Source organism: Cebus imitator, unplaced genomic scaffold, assembly GCF_001604975.1.
Source record: "Cebus imitator isolate Cc_AM_T3 unplaced genomic scaffold, Cebus_imitator-1.0 Scaffold275, whole genome shotgun sequence".
In the NCBI taxonomy this organism is placed as follows: domain Eukaryota; kingdom Metazoa; phylum Chordata; class Mammalia; order Primates; family Cebidae; genus Cebus; species Cebus imitator.
In genome coordinates, this window is record NW_016107590.1 from 2,723,144 (window position 1) to 2,745,338 (window position 22,195).

Consider the following 22,195-nt stretch of genomic DNA (forward strand, 5'->3'; position numbering starts at 1 on the left):
CATTTGGGTTGGTTCCAGGTCTTTGCTATTGTAAACAGTGCTGCAATGAACATTCGTGTGCACGTGTCCTTATAGTAGAACGATTTGTAATCCTTTGGATATATACCCAGTAATGGGATTACCGGGTCAAATGGAATTTCTATTTCTAGGTCCTTGAGGAATCACCACACCGTCTTCCACAATGGTTGAACTAATTTACACTCCCACCAACAGTGCAAAAGTGTTCCTATTTCTCCACATCCTCTCCAGCATCAGTTTTCTCCAGATTTTTTGATGATCACCATTCTAACTGGCGTGAGATGGTATCTCAATGTTGTTTTGATTTGCATTTCTCTGATGACCACTGATGATGAGCATTTTTTCATATGTTTGCTGGCCTCATGTATGTCTTCTTTTGTAAAGTGTCTGTTCATATCCTTTGCCCACTTTTGAATGGGCTTGTTAGTTTTTCTTGTAAATCTGTTTTAGTTCTTTGTGAATTCTGGATATCAGCCCTTTGTCAGACTTTCTTTAGTCTGAATAGTTAAGATGAGTTTTGGTAGCTGTTATTGAATACCTACAATGTGCAAAGATTTGTGCTAAATATTGAAAGATACAAAGGTGAACAAAGGAGAGTCACTGATTTCAAAAACCATTTAATATAGTAGTACAAACAGCTATGCACACAAATTTAATGATAGGTAAGGGGATGTATTCTCTTTCTGGGTCCACAAGGGGACGTAGTTTCAAGGGTGAGAACTTCCCAATGCCCTTCTCCCCTCTTTCCAACTGGGAAACTTAACAGTCTTTGTTTAAATTTTCACAGGCATGGGCTAATAAAATCAATCACTCCAGTGGAAGTTTAAAGGAACTCTTTTCATTGGATAGGGGGCTTGGAGAAGGTGGGAATTCTTCCCAGGTTAAAAGTCCCTGTCCCCACATCTGCTGGATTCCATAACTTGGGTCCTCCTCCACACTCTTTGTGGAAGCTTCCTCTCTCTCATCTTCTTCTCTTTCCTTTTTCTCTTTCTCTGCCTAAATAAATCACTTTTCCACAAAAACTCTTTGGGGTCCAATATTTTCTTATGAACACAGCCACCATGGTCTTCTCTCCCATTCTTGAGTGAGAGACCAAGAGCCTGGAAAATCATCACCTCAGGGGAGTTGAGTACTCCCCTGTACCCCAAAATGCAGAAACAGAGCTACTAAATAGAAGCTAAGTATGGAACATCCCAATTTCCATATTACAAATGCAAATAATTGTTTTATAGTTACTGTGTCACTGTTGCTGTTTTCACTACTAGCCTAGTAGTCAGTTTTAATACTATCTGAGAGTCCGGCATAGCCATGCACTGTAAGTCATCCCTGGACTTTTTACTCAACTTGTAACCCCAAGCAATTAGAATATTTGCAAATGTTCCTACATAGCTTCTGGTCGTCAAGGGATACATTGACTATATAACTGCCCCCAAACCAGATGCCACTAAAGTTCCTGTAAACCAGGACACTTTTGAGAAAGAAAGGAGAACAATTAATCATCATGCTGGGCAACCAGCAAATAACTTGGGAAAATTAGTACCTATAGTCATGCTACTCAGAGCCCATACTTTGGAATAATAAAACTTACTTCAATCTAGTTTCTGCCCATCTTCTGCCTCAAACCCAAATTGTATTTTTAGCATTGCTTCTGTCCTTTGTATTTGGATTTTGTATTTGGCCAACCTGTTCTCTGCCTCAAGGATTTGCCTTTTCTAATCTTGGGGATGACACTGAGCCCCATTCTGCTTTCTTGACCCTGATCTCAGCACAATGTAGTTGATACCTAAGGCATCCCAAATCCCCACTGGTATCCAGTAAAGCATGATTTGGATATCAGGACTTGGGCTGGAGCAAAGGCTATAGAAGAGCTCTCTTTATTAAAGGTTAGAAGCTAGCCTACTGAAGTATACAAAAATCTGATGATAATAACGATTTATGTATGTTGGAACCAAACATACAATTTCAGCTAATGTCAATAGGCAAATGTTATTATTCATAGGTATCTTCCAATCAATACATTTTACTTTAGGAAGTACTTATATTTTCCTTAAAAATCTTCTCAGTACCCAAAAGGCTTACAATTAGCTGTCTACTTATCTACTGCATTATCTTGAATAAACATTGTTTAACTTGATACATACTGTAATGTGACAATGACAAAGGCTTTGATCTTAATTTTATCATCTATTTCTTGTGTGGCCTTTGACAAGCTGTTTAACATCTTTTAACCTCAATTTTCAACTGAAACATAAAGATAGTGATAATTATCCACTAGTATCTTCTATACTAGTGGATAATTGCTTTAAATTATCCACTAGTATAAAAGTGGTATAAATGCTTTATAAATGTGAGTTTTAGTCCCATCCTCTTCCCTTTTCAGTTTCTATTATTATCTGACTGGCTGTATTTCTATCTTATTTATCTGTCAAATCTATCATCTATCTATCCATCCATCCATCTACCTACCTATCTATTCATCTATCCATCCATCTATCTATCCATCCATCCATCCATCTGTCTATTGAAGGGGATACATTCACTGGAAAGTTTCCACATGTAGCTGACTAATGTTTAAGCTATGTGGTCTTTCCCCCATACCTTCTCCCAACAGTCATGGATCAGTGAGAGTCAGGGATCAGTGACAGCTTTCTCTACACATTGTCTGCGGAATAAGAACTGGCACAGTTGAAAACAAATCAATTGTTGTTCTTGCTCAGTTTTGACTTCAGATTCTTAGTATAGCAGAGTAAAAAAAAAAAAAAAACCCAATCAAACAAATAAAAACAGGGTTGAATATACACTTTTTAGTCCAAGAGCCAGGAACTTAAGAAAAACTTTCTGGATTCCAAAATAAAACATAAAAATCATCTTTGATCTCAAGAACCAAGTCTGGTGAAGTAAGAGCATAGTTTATAAAAACTAAACATAAAGTAGTAAAGCAGAAAGACAGGAAGAATGAAAACACTTTCTTCACTCACAGAATGAGGTAAGAATTAGATAAGATGCTAAGAGGAACAGCTAAAGGGTGACCATCAGGATCAGGCAAGGCTGAGGGCCTTTGACAGAACCCAACTCTGCCTCTCTTTGCAGTGGAAATCCTGGCAGGCAGTGGAAAAGGTGATGATTTCAGGAAAGAGGGTTAACTCCATGGTGTTTGAGTCCCTAGGCAGAAAAGACTTAAGGTCCACTTTCTACCCATGGTGGTGAGGACTCAGCAGTACTATGGAGGCTTCAGGAGAGGACAAATCTTCCTAAACCAAGAGGGCTTGAGACAACAAGTCTTCCTTTGTTTCAGCAAGATTTAGAGTAAATAAAGAAAAACTAGCTATGGCTACCAGAATGGAGGGAGGAAGAAATCTCTAGTTGATTCCCAAGGTCTGAAGCAAAGGTTTCCCAAAGCAGGAGTTATGAAGACATGGTGGACAGAAGCAAATCTCAGATGATCAGCAATGTAGGTGGGGGCTGCTGTTGAGCCTGTCACACTGTGTTTTCTGTGCTGAGGTAACCCAGAGAGAGAGGAGTTGAGGGCAGAGGGGCAGCTGCCTCTCTGGAAGCCAGATAGGACACTTCAGCCTGAAATCAGACCTTTATCCCTAACAACTTGGTGTTACTTTCAGCTCCATGTGATTTGGTCACTACTAGTCCCTCCAACCCCATCTGCTACTACTCTAAGTATACTAGAGCCACATCACTTTTTTGTTCTTCCTTAAGCATGAGAAGGTTATTTCTACTGGGCCTTTGCCGGCTGTTTCTGCTGCTGAAAATGCTCTTCCCTCAGATTTTTGCAACTACATACTCTCACTTCATTCAAATCTCTGCTTAAAATTTTTCTTCTTAGAGATTTTTTTCCCAGAATATTTCTTCTAAAATAGTCTCCTCTACCATCAATGCTGTGAGGACAAAGCATTGTGGTTCTCCTTCACATGTATACCTTTAATGTCTGACATACAACAACTTTCAATTCATACTAATTGACTGAATAAAGGAATGGATACATGAATTTCCCCCTGCACAGAAATACCTTCTTGAAGAAAAAAATAAATATCTGTAGAAATCTTAAAAGGTGGAATAATTACCACAATAGTTAAGTGACTAATCAGAAGTGAGCACATTGCTTTTAATGAGTAAGATTAATAGTCTACCCACACTCCCGTACACAAACACACCCCTGCCTTCCCTCTACAGATCAGTAATTGAACCTTATATGCAAACTGAATTATAGCAAAGTTAAGTTGATTTTCTGCATATCTGAATTATGACTATAAATTTTTAGTCATTCACATTTATATTGTCAGTACCAATAAATTACTAATTTGCACTAAGATATGTTTCTACCAGTAAAATTTAGATAATTAAATTTACAGATATTTTTGGAAATTTTTGCTAGTGATGAAGAAAACATTTTTTTGGTATGTTAGCTAGATCATAGTTATATACCCATATCACATAAAGTATTCTTCTTCAATAAGGTTTGTAAGGCATTTGGCCAGACACATCATGCTTGCAGCTATACATGAGACTGAATTCATTAAATTTTCTCTTTCAATTCGTGGGGGGTGGGGAGCTGGGGGGGGATAGCAGGGGGAGAAATGCCACATGTAGGTGATGGGGAGGAAGGCAGCAAATCACACTGCCATGTGTGTTCCTATGCAACAATTTTGCATGTTCTTCACATGTACCCCAAAACCTAAAATACAATAAAATAAATAAATGGGGAAAAAAAAAATTCCCAGTAAGTTCCTAAACAGCAAGTTTGCCAGACTTGACCAGGATTTTAAACTTAGCCCATGTACTTACTTCCATTATTAGCCCCAAGACCCTTAAAATGACACATAATAAAGCAATAAATTATCTTTAGTACTGGAAATTATTTTCCAATGTTATTGGTCGACGAGGTTCATTAAACAAACGAGATCAGAATATTAAAGAAAATATAGCTTAAAATATCCTCAGAAGCAAACTACAGGAGAGATTCAGGGAATGATCAAGGTCAAAAGTGGTAAGTAAAGGTAGCAAAAGGTGCCTTTAGAACAAATGTCAGAATAATTAATTTTTTAAATGTCTTTTCAGCATTGAGGAAAACCATGTGCAATCCACATATCCAATTCTACTTTGAGCATTTGAATCCAAGCTGAAATTTGAGAGCCACACTCTGTAGGATATGACCTCCCTGGCTGGGGAGGGTAACTAGTATCAGTGCAATAGCCTGCAATAGAAGCAGAGCAGATTTTGAGGTAACTGAGAACCATCAATGCAGACATGAATGGGGGAGAAAAGACAGTTCTTCTGAAAACAAAAAAAAACTATACTTCCTCAATGCCAGAGGAAATGTATTCCATTCTTGGCAGCTAGTGGGGAGAAAAACCGTCTGCTTGTTTTAGACCCCCAAGCTTTAAATTTATCAGTAGGTCACATCACTTTGAAAGCACTTTGAGACAGACATCCTGGTCACAACAGAGGTATACTGGGTAAATAACACAAACAACTACTGAGAAAATCCATATCAGCCATATGTACAAATCAGCCTTAAACTTTTTTTAATGTATATGAATGTACAACCAAGATATTTGAAGAAAATCAACAGAATGGAAGAGAAACATCAAGATATCCTAAATGCTTTCAGAAAAGTGGGGAAAGGAAATAATTTATTTTCAAAGGAAAAGGATTTAACATGGCATAAGATGATTCATATGTAATACCCATATGTAGAAAATAATGGGAAATACTATGAAATAAATTCAAGAAATATATTATTTTTGTTTTTCTGTTTTTTAATCTTTATTATTTCTTTCCTTCTACAAGCTTTGGATTTATTTCTTCATTTTAGATTTGGGTTTTGATTCTAATTTTCTAGTTTCTTAACGTGTAAAATTAGGTTGTTGTTTTTTTTAAAAACATAAGTAAACTATAAATTTTCCATTTCGCACTGCTTTCACTGCTTCTCATAATCCCATGTTGTGATTTTATTTTCATTTGTCTCAAGACGTCATATGATTTCCCTTATGATTTCATTTTTAACTCATTGGTTGTCTAAGAATATGTTGCATAATTTCCACTTATTTGTGGATCTTCTAATTTGTATTTGCTACTGCTTTCTAGTTTTATTTCATTGTTACTGATTTCTAGTTTCATTTCATTGTGATCAGAAAAATGTACTTTGTATAGTTTCAATCTTTTTACATTTATTAACACTTGTTTTGTAGCACAACATATAGTCTATTCTGGAGAATGTTCTAACACTCCACCCATCGACGGCAGAGTATGCATTTTTCTCAAATGCGTATTCTGCCGTCGATGGGTGGAGTGTTCAGTATATGTCAGTTAGGTCCAATTATTTTCTAGTGTTAAGTCCTCTGCTCCTGTCTTCCTCATCTGTCTGGTTGTGCTACTCATTACTGAAAGTGGGGTATTAAAGTCTTTTACTATTATTACAGATCTTTCTATTTCTCCCATCAATTTTGTGAATGTCTGCTGCATATATTTAGAAGTTCTTATGTTTAGTGCATCTATGTTTATAAATATTATGTCATCTTGGAAAATTTACCCCTTTATCATTATACAATGTCCTTCTTTGTCTCCTGTAATAGTTTTTGAGCTAAAACTTATTTTGTCTGACATTAAGGTAGCCATCCCATGCTCTATTTTGGTTACTATTTGCATAGAATATCTTTTTCCATCCTTTCAATTTCAATCCATGTGTATCCTTAAATCTAAAATGGATTTCTTACAGACAACACATAGAAATTCTGTTTTGTAATTCATTCAGCCAACGTTTTTTGATTAAGGAGTTTACTCCATTCATATTTAACATATTTACTGATAGAGAGAAAGAATATCACCATTTTGATAATTGTTTTCTTTGTGTTTACCATGGGGATTGCATAAAACAGCTTAAAGTTATAACTATTTTAAACTTAACTTTGATTTCATGCTAAAACTCTACTATTTCTTTATACCTCTGCTTCCTTTATATTTTGATGTCACAAATCACATCTTTACATATTGTGTACTCATTAACACTTTTATAAATGATTTTCTCTTTTAAATACTATAAAAGAATTACAAATAGAGTATGAACCCAAATTATACTAACCCACATTTCTATATTTTCCCAAATACCTATCTTCACCAGAAAAATTTATATTTTCATACATGTTCCAATTATTGTCTAGCATCATTTCAACTTGAAGAACTCCCTTCAACATTTCTTGCAGGGAAGGTCTAGTAGTAACAAACTCCTACAAATTTTATATAGGAATGTCTTACATTCTTCATTTTGAAGAACAAATTTGTCAGATGTAGTATTCTTAGTTATCATTTTCTTCTTTTAGCATGTTAAATATGCAATTCTATTGCCTTCTGACCAGTAAGACTTCTGCTAAAAAGTCCACTGATAATCATATAAAGTTCCTTCTATGTGATGAATTTATTTTTTCTTGTTTCTTCCAAAATTCTTTGTGCTTGACTTTTGAAAGTTTGACTATAATGTGTGTTGTTGTAAATCTCTTTAGGTTTATCCTACTTGGGATTTGATGAGCTTTTTGTATTTGTATAATGATTATTTTTCTCAAATTTTGGAAGATTTCAGCTATTATTTTATCAAATAAACTCTCTGCTTCTATCTCTCACTCTGGAATTCTTGTAATATATCTGTTGGTCTGCTTGATAGCGCCCCATAAGTAATTTAGGCTCTGTTTACATTCTTTATTAGTATTATGCTCATTGGACTTGATAATTTCAAATAATTTGTCTTCAAGTTCACTGATGCTGCCTAATTAAATCCAAAGTTGAATCCCTCTAAGTAAAATTTTAAATTCAGTTACTGTATTTTTTTAGTTTCAAAATGCCTATTTGGATCTTTTTCATAATTTCTCACTTTGTGTTGATCTTTCTATTTCATTTATAAACTGTTTTTCTAATTTTGCTTAATTGTCTATGTTCTCTTTCAGTTCGATGAGTATATTTAGGACAATCATTTGTAATAATCTGCCAAGTTAGAGTCCTGTGTTTCATTAGGTAGTATTTGTAGATTTGTTTTGTTTCTTTTAATGGGACACATTTCCATATTTCTTGGTATACCTTTGATCTTTTGTTTAAAATCGGGCTTTGTGGAAGTTGAGGGGGACTCACCCAGTTTTTGCAGACTGGCTCTATGGGGAGTGGGGAAGGTCTTAACTAATTAGTCTAACATGAAGATTTAAAGTCTTCTCAAGCCTTTTCTAGGCATACATATTTTCTGATCCTGTGTGTGTACTTGTTTTCAATTCTCCCTTATATAGGGCTGCCTTTACATATCTTAATTTTTCAAAAAGTCTCACCTTACTTCTTGAAGCCTTATATATTCTATTATATTCTTCTGGCTATAAACTCTTGCCTTCAGGCATCTGTGGGTCTGCAGTATTCCTGCACTTTCCACATACCATAGCACTTGCTATGGTATTCTGTGGCTTCGATAAAAACAATGTCCACCATTTTTTCTGAGCTCTGAGTCAGATGCTACAGAAATCAGTCCCTCAGACAATCCACAAAAGGCCAGAATGCTACAAACAAGTTCTGCCTGACCAGGCCATGCTGCTCCAGGATAGGGGTTGAGGAAGCATGACTAGAACCATCCCCAAATTTTCTACAATTTTGACTGTAGCTTTTTCTTGATTGTGTGTTCATTTAGCTTTTGTGGATCCTTGATTAGTTTCCTAAGCACCCATAGAGCTACTTTAGTCAATCTATAATTATTTACTTCATGTTTCAATGAGGGCAGTGAGAGCTTAGAGCTTCCAAGTCTGAGATCTTGCTGATGTCACTCCAAGAAAGGTTATTTTAATCTATACTCTATCTCTAATATATATTTTAAAAACCACACAATTGTGAGACCAAAGTATCTTTTAAATATCTAACAACTCAGTAAACTTACCAGTCATAACCTCTCCATAAAAATACTATCAATAGAACTTCAACAAAATAATAATTTAGGGAAGATATGTCAAAGAACAGTAGTGAATTTAAAGGCATAGAAAATATTTATAAGTAATAAAAATAACAATTTGCAATAAAGGTCCAAGATAATTCTAAAATAGTGGTTGGTTACAAGGAATACTGGAGAAAGATCATGAAATGATGTCTTGCTATATCTTGTGTTATTGGGCAGAAGGTGAAGAATAAGATTTATTCCAGATGTTAATAGAAAAATATATGTTATAATTGCATTATGTAATGACTAAAAAAATTTAAAAACAGCAAATTAAAAATATATATTAAGTATTAAAATATAATACATTCATATAATTACACACAAATACATTTTGTATTTTTCTTATATGTATTGAGTAATAAATATATTATGCCTTCAAAATTACATAAATATGAATACAGGAAATTCATATGGGCTGATGTATAACAATTTTTCATATGTAGATAAAGAAGAAGCGAGTTTGTAGAACAGTATGTATGGTATCACTTGTGTATCAAAAAAAGTATGTGTATATGTATGTTATATATATATGTGTTTATACATTTATATACATATACATATAATACATTTGTACACATACACATTTGAAAGCACAGGCTCCCTGGAAAAATTCAGAAGAAACTGCTGACAATGACTTTCACTGTTGAGGGGACTAGGAAACAGACAAGGGATTGTCTACACTGAAAAACTATTTGAATATTTACCATGTACATAAAACCATTGTTTAAACATGTTTTAAAGGTATTTGTGATATGCTGGTCACCACAGCAAATTTTTTGAGCAAAGGTTTAGACAGAACTATTTATCTTTTTGGAATGATTTGTATAAATTTCAGCCCATTCATATTCTGGAATCCTCTTCAGCTATTAAAATATTTTCACTTTTTTAAACTTTAAAAAAAGTAATGAGACAATACCATACATCTGTGTGTTGTGCTTATTAAAAAAAAAACTAAAAGCTGGTAACAATGGCAAGATGATTGGGAGAATCTTGATGAACCAAGAGACTTTTATTTTTTACTATATATAGTTATGTATTGTTTAAATGTATTACTGTATTTTTGGTGTAAAATAAAAACATGTTTAATCAAATCATCAATTTGGAATAATGTTACTACCTAGCCATATAGGTAATTCATGTTTGTCACTGATATAGCTGAAAGGACCTAGCTGCCATTTTTTAAATCTAAAAACTTCTTTTTACAGGCTTTTTCCCAGACAAAAAGTAACCTGGTCTTTAAGGTCAATCTTGCTGTTAATTGGGGATTGGCAAACAGGTAGGAGTAAGTTTGTCTCTGTTAAAGGAAGAGAAAGCATGCAAAAATGTGAATGCTATCTTCAATAACCAAATAGAAGTATACATGTGTAATTAAAATTTCTTAAATTCAACAAATTCCAAATCAAGGCTAAACCAAAAAATAGTATGACAAGACTGTTTACCTGCTTACTGATTTGCCTACATAGCTATCAGCTAATTTCACCATGTTTGACTTTTGATATAGTATTATCTTTAATTATTCTTAGATATTTCCTGTTAGTCCACTATTATAATATAAGTGAGTCTATGAAAAATATTTGATTATACACACAGTCTTCTGGGAGAACAAGAGCAGGATTTTGGCATCATGACATTCTCAGCTTTGTAACACTCCTTCCTTCATTTCTTCTTCTCTTAGCAGTCAGCAGAATAGGCTGACACGAGGGAAATGCCTGCCAAGGAACTTTTAGTAGGAGGCAGTTTTTAATTAACAGGGGCCAGAGAAGGTGATAACCCCAAGGGATAGTGAAGAGAAATTAACATGGAAAAGCAGTTCCACGCTTCTGTGGGTCCCAAAAGGCCAGTCGTATTAGTGGTGTCTGTTCTGATTGAACTTTTGCTGTGTCTTTTTATTGATTCAGTTGTCAGGATCTGACAAAAGGACCGTTGCTCATCAGTTGTTTGCTCGTGGTAGAGGGTTATGGCTAGAAACAGCTTTCTTGTATGGCTGAGTGCAGAACGAGAGCTGTTGTTATGGTTATCATTTTACAGACATGATTAACGTTGTTGGGCTTTCTGTAAGAATTAAGCATGTGTACACACATACAGACAGACAGGCTTACTTCAGATTTCTGAGCCTCTTTATTATTAGTTCTTTACCTGGTTTTGCACAAAAAACTTCTTGAATTATTAAAATATTTTAAAATACAATTTCAGCAATAAAAATTACACTGACTGTTATAGCCACTTTTTTTTCTGCCATTTACCAAATCCTTGGCTTAAGAAGCATTTTGAAAGAATAATATCCCATGATTAAATATTTCAAGTTTCTCTCTCAAGGATGAAAATGAATAGTAAATAAAGCATGTAAAGAGGTTGTGAAATCAGCTCATATAACAAGGAGGAGAAGGTAGGGATTTTCTTTTTTTTAACTGCCTAAGAGAGTGCCTTGAGCTGATAAGCCCATGGGGTACCTCAGGAGAGCTTTTGTACTTTAGCAAAGTGAGAACAAAAACACATTTTCTTAAAATATTTTAAGAACATTTTGAGCATCATGTGAGCCTTTTTAACACCATAAGAACCAGGCTAACTCCAGATTTCCATGTATGTTTACCTGTTTAAGAATATACTTTTTCTAAAATAAATGGAAGACATTATACTTTCCTTAAAAGTGTAGTGATAATTACTTTTTCTAAATTCAAATAATATTTGTGTTATTTACTTACTTGAAACACTATATTTACTAAGGCCACTTAATAAGAAAATATCAAGACCCTGATACTAAAATATGCTCTCTAAAGATTTTTTGTCTTCTGTTTCCTTTTCCTCTACTTTTTGAGGTTTGTGTACCATTTATAAAGAAATGGCTCTCCTAGAGTTACATGTTCCTTATGTCTAAATTTAATAAGAATCTAGATTGCTTCTGTATAAGCAGAAGTCATTAGCCACAGGTAGTACAGGTATTGATCGACTTACGACCTATGCAACTTACGACCATTCGACTTTACGAGCACAATCACTCCACGACCACTCCGCGTCTGGCAGCGCAAATGTTGCGCAGCTGGGCATACGACAGTGTGGGACAATAAACATATATGCTATATCGTATCATTATTAGTCATTTTCTTGCCTTTCTTACTAAAATGTTAGTGGTTTATATCCCTATATCTTTAACAATATTAGAACATACTAAGTTTAAATTATATTTGAACAAGATATCCAGATGACATCTTTTATGATGAATGCTACATATTTGTATCCCATGGAAAGTCACATAAAATTGTGATGATTTACTTTTCTATTTACAATGATAATAAATAAATACCTGGCAACTAGTCCTTTTTAACCCTAAGACTTAACATAGTTCATACTCTTCCGCTTTTCAAAACTCATCATGTGCTGTGGTTTTTCCCTTCAATCCACAGACCACCATGGTTCAGTGATCTGTGAATATTCCACAGTTTTACACAAGGCTGCGCCTTTACCACAGGTTAAGGTGGCTTTTTAAAAATGAGATTTGACAAGAATGCTTTCATAATAAGCATTCAGGTCAACCTTTACTACTGGTAATGCAGTGTTTTACTTAAACCTGATGAATGTAAAAATAAGAAACAAAACGGTGTAGAGATGATACAAATGGCATAAAATGAACAAAGATAATTATGATAGATAACAATAATGAAAGAAAATTATGATAAAATATGACAAAGATTTTTATAACATCATTTCACAGTACTGTACATATAGCCTACTCAACTTACGACCAAATTGTGTTACGACCGGTCTGTCGGAACCAATCATGGTCGTAAGTCAAGCACTAGCTGTAACTGATCACTTGAAATGTGGCCAGTTTGAACTGGGATGTACTTTAAGCATAAAATATATACTAAATTGAGTAGGTGTAGTATGAAAAAAAAAATGTAACATATCTAATTAACAGTTTTTACATTAATCACATGTTGATGTAATAATATCTTTTAAATATATTAGGTTAATATACTACCAAAATTATCTGAGTTATTTTTTACATTTTAATATAGCTACTAGAAAATTTTACATTATATGTGTGGGTTACATTATCTTTCTATCTCTCGGCAGAAATCCTATGAGCAAGACAAGAGTGGGGCCAATATTCAACATTCTTAAAGAAAAGAATTCTCAACCCAGAATTTCATATCCAGCCAAACTAAGCTTTATAAGTGAAGGAGAAATAAAATCCTTTATGGACAAGCAACTGTTGAGAGATTTTTGTCACCTCCAGGCCTGCCTTACAGGAGCTCCATAAGGAAGCACTAAACATGGAAAGGAATAACCAGTACCAGCCACTACAAAAACATATGAAACTGTAAAGACCATCAACACTATGAAGAAACTGCATCAACTAACAAGCAAAACAACCAGCTGGCATCAAAATGGCAGGATAAAACTCACACATAACAATATTAACCTTAAATGTAAATGGGCTAAATGCCTCAATCAAAAGACACAGACTAGCAAATTGGATAAAGAGTCAAGGCCCATTGGTGTGCTACCCATCTCATGTGCAAAGACACACATAGACTCAAAATAAAGGGGATGGAGGAAGATTTACCAAGCAAATGAAGAGCAAAAAAAAGCAGGAGTTGCAATTCTCATCTCTGATAAATTAGACTTTAAAGCAACAAAGANAAAAAAAAAAAAAAAAAAAAAAAAAAAAGCAGGGGTGGCAATCCTAGTCTCTGATAAAACATACTTCAAACCAACAAAGATCAAAAGAGACAAAGAAGGACATTACATAATGATAAAGCGATCAATGCAACAAAAAGAGCTAACTATCCTAAATATATATGCACCCAATACAGGAGAACCCAGACACATACAGCAAGTTATTAATGACCTAAAAAGAGACTTGGACTCCCATACATAACAGTAGGAGACTTTAACACCCCACTGTCAATATTAGATCAGTGAGACAGAAAATTTACAAGGATATCTAGGAACTTGAACTCAGATCTGGACCAAGCAGACCTAATAGATATCTACAAAACTCTCCACCCCAAATTCACAGAATATACATTCTTCTTAGCAACACATATTAATTCTAAAACTGACCACATAACTGGAAGTAAATCACTCCTCATCAAATGAAAAAAAAAAAAATGGAAATCATAACAGTCTCTCACACCACAGTGCAATCAAAGTAGAACTCACGATAAAGAAACTCACTAAAAACTGCACAACTACATGGAACTGAACAACCTCCTGCTGAAGGACTACTGGATAAATAATCAAATGAAGGCAGAAGCAAAGATGTTCTTTGAAACCAATGAGAATAAAGACACAATTTACCGGAATGTCTGGGACACATTTAAAGCAGTGTGCAGAGGGTAAATTTATAGCACTAACTGCCCACAAGAGAAACGAGGAAAGATCTAAAATCAACACCCTAACATCACAATTAAAAGAACTGGAGAAGCAAGATCAAACAAATTCAAAAGCTAGCAGAGGACAAGAAATAACTAAGATCAGAGCAGAACTGAAAGAGACAGAGACACAAAAAACCCTTCAAAAACTCAATAAATTCAGGAGCTGATTTTTTGAAAAGATCAAAAAAATAGTCTGCTAGCCAGACTAATAAAGAAGAAAACATAGAAGAATGGAATAGATGCAATAAAAAATGATTCAGGGGACATCACCACTGATCCTATAGAAATACAAACTACCATCAGAGAATACTATAAACACTTCTATGAAAATAAACCAGTATATATAGGATAAATGGATAAATTCCTGGACACTTACACTCTCCCAAGACTAAGCCAGGAAGAAGTTGAATCCCTGAATAGACCAACAACAAGGTCTGAAATTGAGGCAGCAATAAATAGCCTACCAACCAATGTACAGGACCAGACAGGTTCACAGCCAAATTCTACTAGAGGTACAAAGAGGAGCTCATACCATTCCTTCTGAAACTATTCCAAACAATAGAGAAAGAGGGAATCCTCTCTAACTCATTTTATGAGACCAACATCATCCTGATAACAAAACCTGACAGAGCCACAACTAAAAAAGAAAATTTCAGGCCAATATCCATGATGAACATTGATGCAAAAGTCCTCAATAAAATACTGGCAGATCAAATCCAACAGCACATCAAAAGGATTATACATCACAATCAAGTCAGCTTCATCCCTGGGATGTAAGGCTGGTTCAACATATGCAAAACAATAAACATAATTTATCACATAAACAGAACCAAAGATGAAAACCACATGATTATCTCAATAGAGGCAGTGAAGATCTTCCACAAAATTAAACAGCCCTTTATGCTAAAACTCTCAATAAACTAGGTATTAATGGAACATATCTCAAAATAATAAGAGCTATTTATGACAAACCTACAGCCAATATCATGCTGAATGGGCAAAAACTGTGAGCATTCCATTTGAAAACCAGCACAAAACAAGGATGCCTTCTCTCACCACTCCTATTCAGAATGGTATTAGAAGTTCTGGCCAGGGTAATCAGGCAAGAAAAAGAAATAAAGGGTATTCAATTAGGAAAAGAGTAATTCAATTGTCTATATTTGCAAACAACATAATTGTATATTTATAGGACCCCACTGTCTGAGCCCAAACTCTCCTTAAGCTGATAAGAAACTTCAGCAAAGTCTCCGGATACAAAATCAATGTGCAAAAATCACAAGCATTTCTATACACCAATAACAGACAAACAGAGAGCCAAATCACAAGTGAACTCCCATTCACAACTGCTACAAAGAAAATAAAATATCGAAGAATACAACCAACAAAGGATGTGAAGGACCTCTTCAAGGAGACTTACAAACCACTGCTCAAGGAAATAAGAGCGGACCCAAACAGATGGAAAAACATTCCATACTCATGGTTAGGAAGAATCGATATCATGAAATGGCCATACTGCCCAAAGTAATTCATAAATTCAATGCTATTCCCATCAAGCTACCATTGACTTTCTTTACAGAATTGGGAAAAAACACCTGAAATTTCATATGGAACCAATAAAGAGCCCGCATAGCCATGACAATCCTAAGCAAAAGTCAAAACAAAACAACAACAACCAAAAAAAAAAANAAAAAAAAAAAAACAAATCTGGAGGCATCACACTATCTAACTTCAAACTATACTACAAAGCCACAGTAATCAAAACAGCATGATATTGGTACCAAAACAGAGATATAGACCAATGGAACAAAACATAGGCCTCAGAAATAATGCCACCACACATATACAACCATCTGATCTTTGACAAACCTGACAAAAACAAGCAACAGAAAAAGGATTCCCTATTTAACAAATGCTGTTGGGAAAACTGGCTAGCCATATGTAAAAAGCTGAAACTGGGCCCCTTCCTTACACATTATACAAAAATCAACTGCATATGGATTAAAGATTTAAATATAAGATCTAACACCATAAAAACCCTAGAAGTAAACCTAGGCAATATCATTCAGGGGAAGGGCAAGAGCTTCATAACTGTAACACTAAAAGCAATGGCAACAAAAGCCAAAATAGACAAATGGGATCTAATTAAACTTAAGAGCTTCTGCACAGCAAAAGAAACTATCATTAAAGAGAATCAGCAACCAACAGAATGGAAAAAAAATTTTGTAATCTATTCATCTGACAAAAGGCTAATATCCAGAATCCACAAAGAAATAAACAAATTTACAAGAAAAAAACAACCCCATCAAAAAGTGGGTGAAGAATATGAACAGACACTTTTCAAAGAATATGAACGGATACTTTTCAAAAGAAGATATTTATGCAGCCAACAAACAAAAGGAAAAAAAGCTCATACTCACTGGTCATTAGAGAAATGCAAATCAAAACCACATTGAGATACCATCTCATGCCAGTTAGAATGGCGATCATTAAAAAATCAGAAGACAACAGATGCTGGAGAAGATGTGGAGAAATAGGAACGCTTTTACACTGTTGGTGAGAGTGTAAATTAGTTCAACCATTGTGGAAGACAGTGTAACAATTCCTCAAGGATCTAGTAACAGAAATACGATTTGACCCAGTAATCTTATTATTGGGTATCTACTGAAAGGATTATAAAACATTCTATTATAAAGACACATGTACACTACGTTTATTGTGGCACTGTTTACAATAACAAAGACTTGGAACCAACCCAAATGCCCATCAATGATAGACTGAATAAAGAAAATGTGGCACATATACACCATGGAATACTATGCAGTCACAAAAAGGATCAGTTCATGTCCTTTGCAGGGACATGGATAAAGCTGGAAACCATCATTCTCAGCAAACTGACACAAGAACAGAAAACCAAACACCACATGTTCTCACTCATAACTAGATGTTGAACAATGAGAACACATGGACATAGGGAGGGGAACATCACACACTGGGGCCTGTCAGGGTGTGAGGGGGTAGGGGAGGGATAGCAGGGGTGGGGAGATTGGGAAGGAGTAACATTAGGAGAAAACCTAATGTAGATGACAATGCATGTGTATACCTATGTAGCAAACCTGCATGTTCTGCACATGTACCCCAAAACTTAAAGTATAATAAAAAAAATTTTTTTAAAGAAAATGGAATACTCCTCAGCCTTAAAAAAGAATGAAATTATGGCATTCACAGCAACCTGGATGGAGTTGGAAACCATTATTCTAAGTGAAGAAACGTAGGAATGGAAAACCAAACATCGTATGTTCTCACTCATAAGGAGGAGCTCAGCTATGGAGATGCAAAGATGTAAGAATGATACCATGGACTTTGGGAACTTGGGGAGAAAAGTGGCAGAGGGTGAGAGATAAAACATTACATATTGGGTGCAGTGTACACTGCTTGGGTGATGGGTGCACCAAAATCTCAGAAAACAGCACTAAAGAACTTTCCGATACAACCAAATAGTACCTGTTCTCCTAAAGCTATTGAAATATTAAAGAGAGAGAGAGAGAGAGAGAGAGAGAGAGAGAGAGAGAGAGAGAGAGAGAGATATTATGGTATTTGTAAGTATGTATGCACCCCACATTGGAGTACCTAAATATATAAAGCATATATTAAAAGATGTGAAGAGAAATATGGATGAGAACACATTAATAGGAGAGGATTTCAATATTCACCTTTCAACATTAGATGGATTATTCAGGCAGAAAATCAATGAGGAAACAATGGACTTGAACTACAGTCTAGACCAAATGGACCTAACAGATATGTAAGAACATTCCACCCAATAGCAACAGGTTACACTTTCTTCTCAAGGCACACAGAATATTCCTGAGGATAGATCCCATGTTAAGCCACAAAACAAGTCTGAACAAATTTAGGATGACTGAAAATCATAGCAAGTGTCTTTTCTCAACACAATGGTATGAAACCAGAAATAAATAACAAGAGGAATCATGGAAAATTAATGAATATGTCGAAATTAAGCAATATGCTCCTGAACAACTGTTGAATCAAAAAGTTAAAGGAGGAATTAAAATATATATCTTGATACAGACAAAAGTAGAGACACAAAATACCAAAACGTATGGGATACAACAGAAGCAGTTCTAAAAGGAAAGTTCTTAACAATAAATGTCTAATCAAAAAAGAAGAAAGGTCTCTGAAAAACAACCTAATGTTAAACCTAAAGGAACTAAAACAAACAAATCAACAGAATGAACTAAGCTCAAAGTTAGCAAAAGGAAAACATAACAAAGATCAGAGCAGAAAAAAAATGAAATGAGACTAGAAAAATTATACGATCAACAAAGACAAGAGTTACTTTTTAAAAAAGATAAACATAACTGGCAAATCCTTAGCTAGAACAATTGAGAAAAAAGGGAAGACTCAAATAGACTAGACATGAAAGTAGAGTCATTGCAATTGATAACACAGAAATGCAAAGAATTATAATACTTCTGTGAATTATACTCCAATGAATTGGACAACCTAGAAGAAAATAGATAACCTAGCAAAACTGAATCACAAAAAAACTGAAAAGATGAACACACCAATAATGAGTAAAAAGACTAAACCAGCAATTTGAAGTTTTCCATCAAAGAGAAGCCTTTGGCCAAATGGCTTTATGGCTGAGTTCTACCAAACATGTAAAGAATACCTACTACGAATCCTTCTTAAATTTCTTCAAAAAAAATTGAGGGGAAGGGAATATTTCTAAAGTCATTTTATGAGGCTAGAATTATTCTGACACCAAAGCCAGACCAAGACAGCACAAAAACAGAAAACTACAGGTCAGTAGTATCGCTGATAAACAGAGATGAAAACATTTTCAACAAAATATTAGCAAATCATATTCAGCAATACATTAAAAGGACTATTTACTGTAATCAAATAGGATTTATCCTTGGGATGCAAGCTTGGCTTAAAATATATGCAAATCAATAAATTTGATTCACCATAATAATAAAGGACAAAAACCATATGATCAGCTCAATAGATACAGGAAAAAAATGACAAAATTAAACATGTTTTCATCATAAATACTCACAGTAAATTAGGTATAGAAGGAATGTTCCTTAAAACAATAAGGCTGTAAATCACAAGCCCTTTGCTAACATCATATTCAACAGTGGAAAACTGAAGGCTTTTCTTCCAAGATCAGGAACAAGGCAAGGATGCCCATTCTTACCATTTCTATTCAACATAGTATTAGAAGTCCTAGCCAGAGAAACTAAGCAAGAGAAAGTAACCAAGTGTATCTAAATAAAAAAAAAAAAAAAAAAGAAATTATCTTTGCTGACAATATGATCTCACATATAGAAAACCCTAAAGATTTCACCAATAAACTTTCATAGCTGATAAACAAACTCAGCAAAGTTGCAGGATACAAAAATCAACTTTAAAAAGTGAGTAGTCTTTCAGTACAGCAACAAAGAATTAAGAAAACAATTCTACTTATAATATCATGAAAAATATAAAATACTTGGGAATAAATTTAAGAAAGTGAAAGATATGTATACTGAAAACTTATATAAAACATAAATGAAAGAAGACACAAATAAATGGAAATATATCTTGTGTTCATGGATTGGAAATATTAACATTTTTTAAATGTCCATACTGCCCAAAGTTAACTGCGGATTTAATGGAATCCCTATCAAAATTTAAATGATAGTCTTCATAAAAATAGAAAAAGCATTACTAAAATTCATATGGAACCCTAAAGAACCTAACTAGCCAAAGCAATCTTGAGCAAAAAGAACAAGGCTGAAAGCATCATGCTACCAGATTTCAAAATATACCATTTTGTATAGTATCAAAACAGCATGGTACTGTCATTAAAAACAAATTTATCAACTAATGAAATAGGAGAGAGACCAGAAATAAACCCACACAGCTTTAGTCCATTGATTTTCAATGAAAGTGCCAGGAACTCACAATGGGGAAAGGATAATTTATTCAACAAATGGGAACTTGGAAAAGTAGATATCCACATGCAGAGTAGTGAAAATGGACACTTAACTAACTTATCCTTTACAAAAGTTTCAATTTAAAATGGATAAAAGATGTAAATGTAAAACCTGAAACCGTAAAACTAATAAAAGAAAACAGAGGAAAAGCCGCATGAGTTTGGTCTGCACAGCAATTTCTTGGATATTACCTCAAAATCACAATGAAAACAAAAAATAGACAATGGGATTATATCAAACTACAAAGCTTCTACATAGCAAAGGAAACAATATAAAGAGACAGCCTACAGACTGAGAGAAAATACTTGTAAATGATACATTAGATAAGGGGCTAATATCCAAAATATGCAAGAAACTCAAACTATTCAATAATAAAGATCAAATAACCCTATTTTAAAAACGGACAAAGAAATTGAATAGACATGACATAAAAAAAAAAAAAAAAGACTTACAAATGGCCAACAGACATATTAAAAAAAATACTCAAATTCTGTAATCAAATAAATGCAAATAAAAGTGACAAGGAGATACCACATCACAACCGTTAGATTGGGTATTATCAAAAGGATGAAAGTTTACAAATGTTGGTGAGGAGGTGGAAAAAGGGAATCCTTGTACACTGTTGTGGTATTGCAAATTAGTTCAGCCATCTTGAAAAACATTATGGAGGTTCCTAAAAAACTAAAAATAGAATTACCAAATGATCCACCAATCCCTCTTCTGTGTGTATACCTAAAGAAATTGAAATCGGTATGTCAAAGAGATGTCTGCATTGTCATGTTTATTGCAGCATTATTCACAATAGCAAAGATATGGAAATAACCAAGATGTTCATCAGTGGATGAATAGATTTTTAAAACTCAAGTATATATACAAATAGAACACTATTCAGCCTTAAGGAAAAAAAACCTGGAAATTCTGTCATTCGTGACAACATGGATGAAACTAGAGGATATTATGTTAAGAGAAATACACTAGGTACACAAAGATAAATACGGAACAATCTCATTTATATGTGGAATCTAAAAAAGTAAAACTCAGAAGTAGAGAGTAGAATAGCACTTGCCAGAGCTTGGGAGTACGAGGTGGAAAGGGAAAGAGAAGATAACATTGGTCAATAGGTACAAAGTTTTGGTTAAGTAGAATAAATAAGTTCTGCAATTCTATACCACAATGACTATAGTTAAAAATAATGTATTACATATTTCAAAATAGTTAAAAGGACTTTAAGGTTCTCACCACAAGGAAATCATAGTTAAGATGATAGAATTATATTAATTATCCTGATTGGATCATTTCATAATATAAACAGATATTAAAAAGTACCATATACCATAAATATATAATTACTGGCAATTAATATTTTAAAATGTAAAAAAATTAAAGTTGCTATAAACATTCAAAAAATTTACTTTTAACTATAGCCATTGTGGTATAGAATTGCAGAACTTATTTATTCTACTTAACTGGGAATTCATTTTATACCCAGTCTGATTATCTCTGCCTTTTACAATGTTTACTCTTATGTGATTTTGACATACTTAAATGCTCAGATTCAAGTGGTTTTAATGTAATAAATATGCTTCTGTTTGAATTAACCATTGTGCTATTTGTAAAGAATATTTTTCCTACTAGTCCTTTAGTTTATTCCTTTTTTCCATTTTATTTTGGAAGGTCTATTTTTTATTGTATCTATACTATTGGTCTATATCTCCATGCTTCATCTACTAAGTGTTTGTTCCAGGGTTCATAAAAAGCATCATTAACTTAGCATAGTATACTTTCTAGTAATAGTATTCTAATTCCAGTGTCATCCAAATATT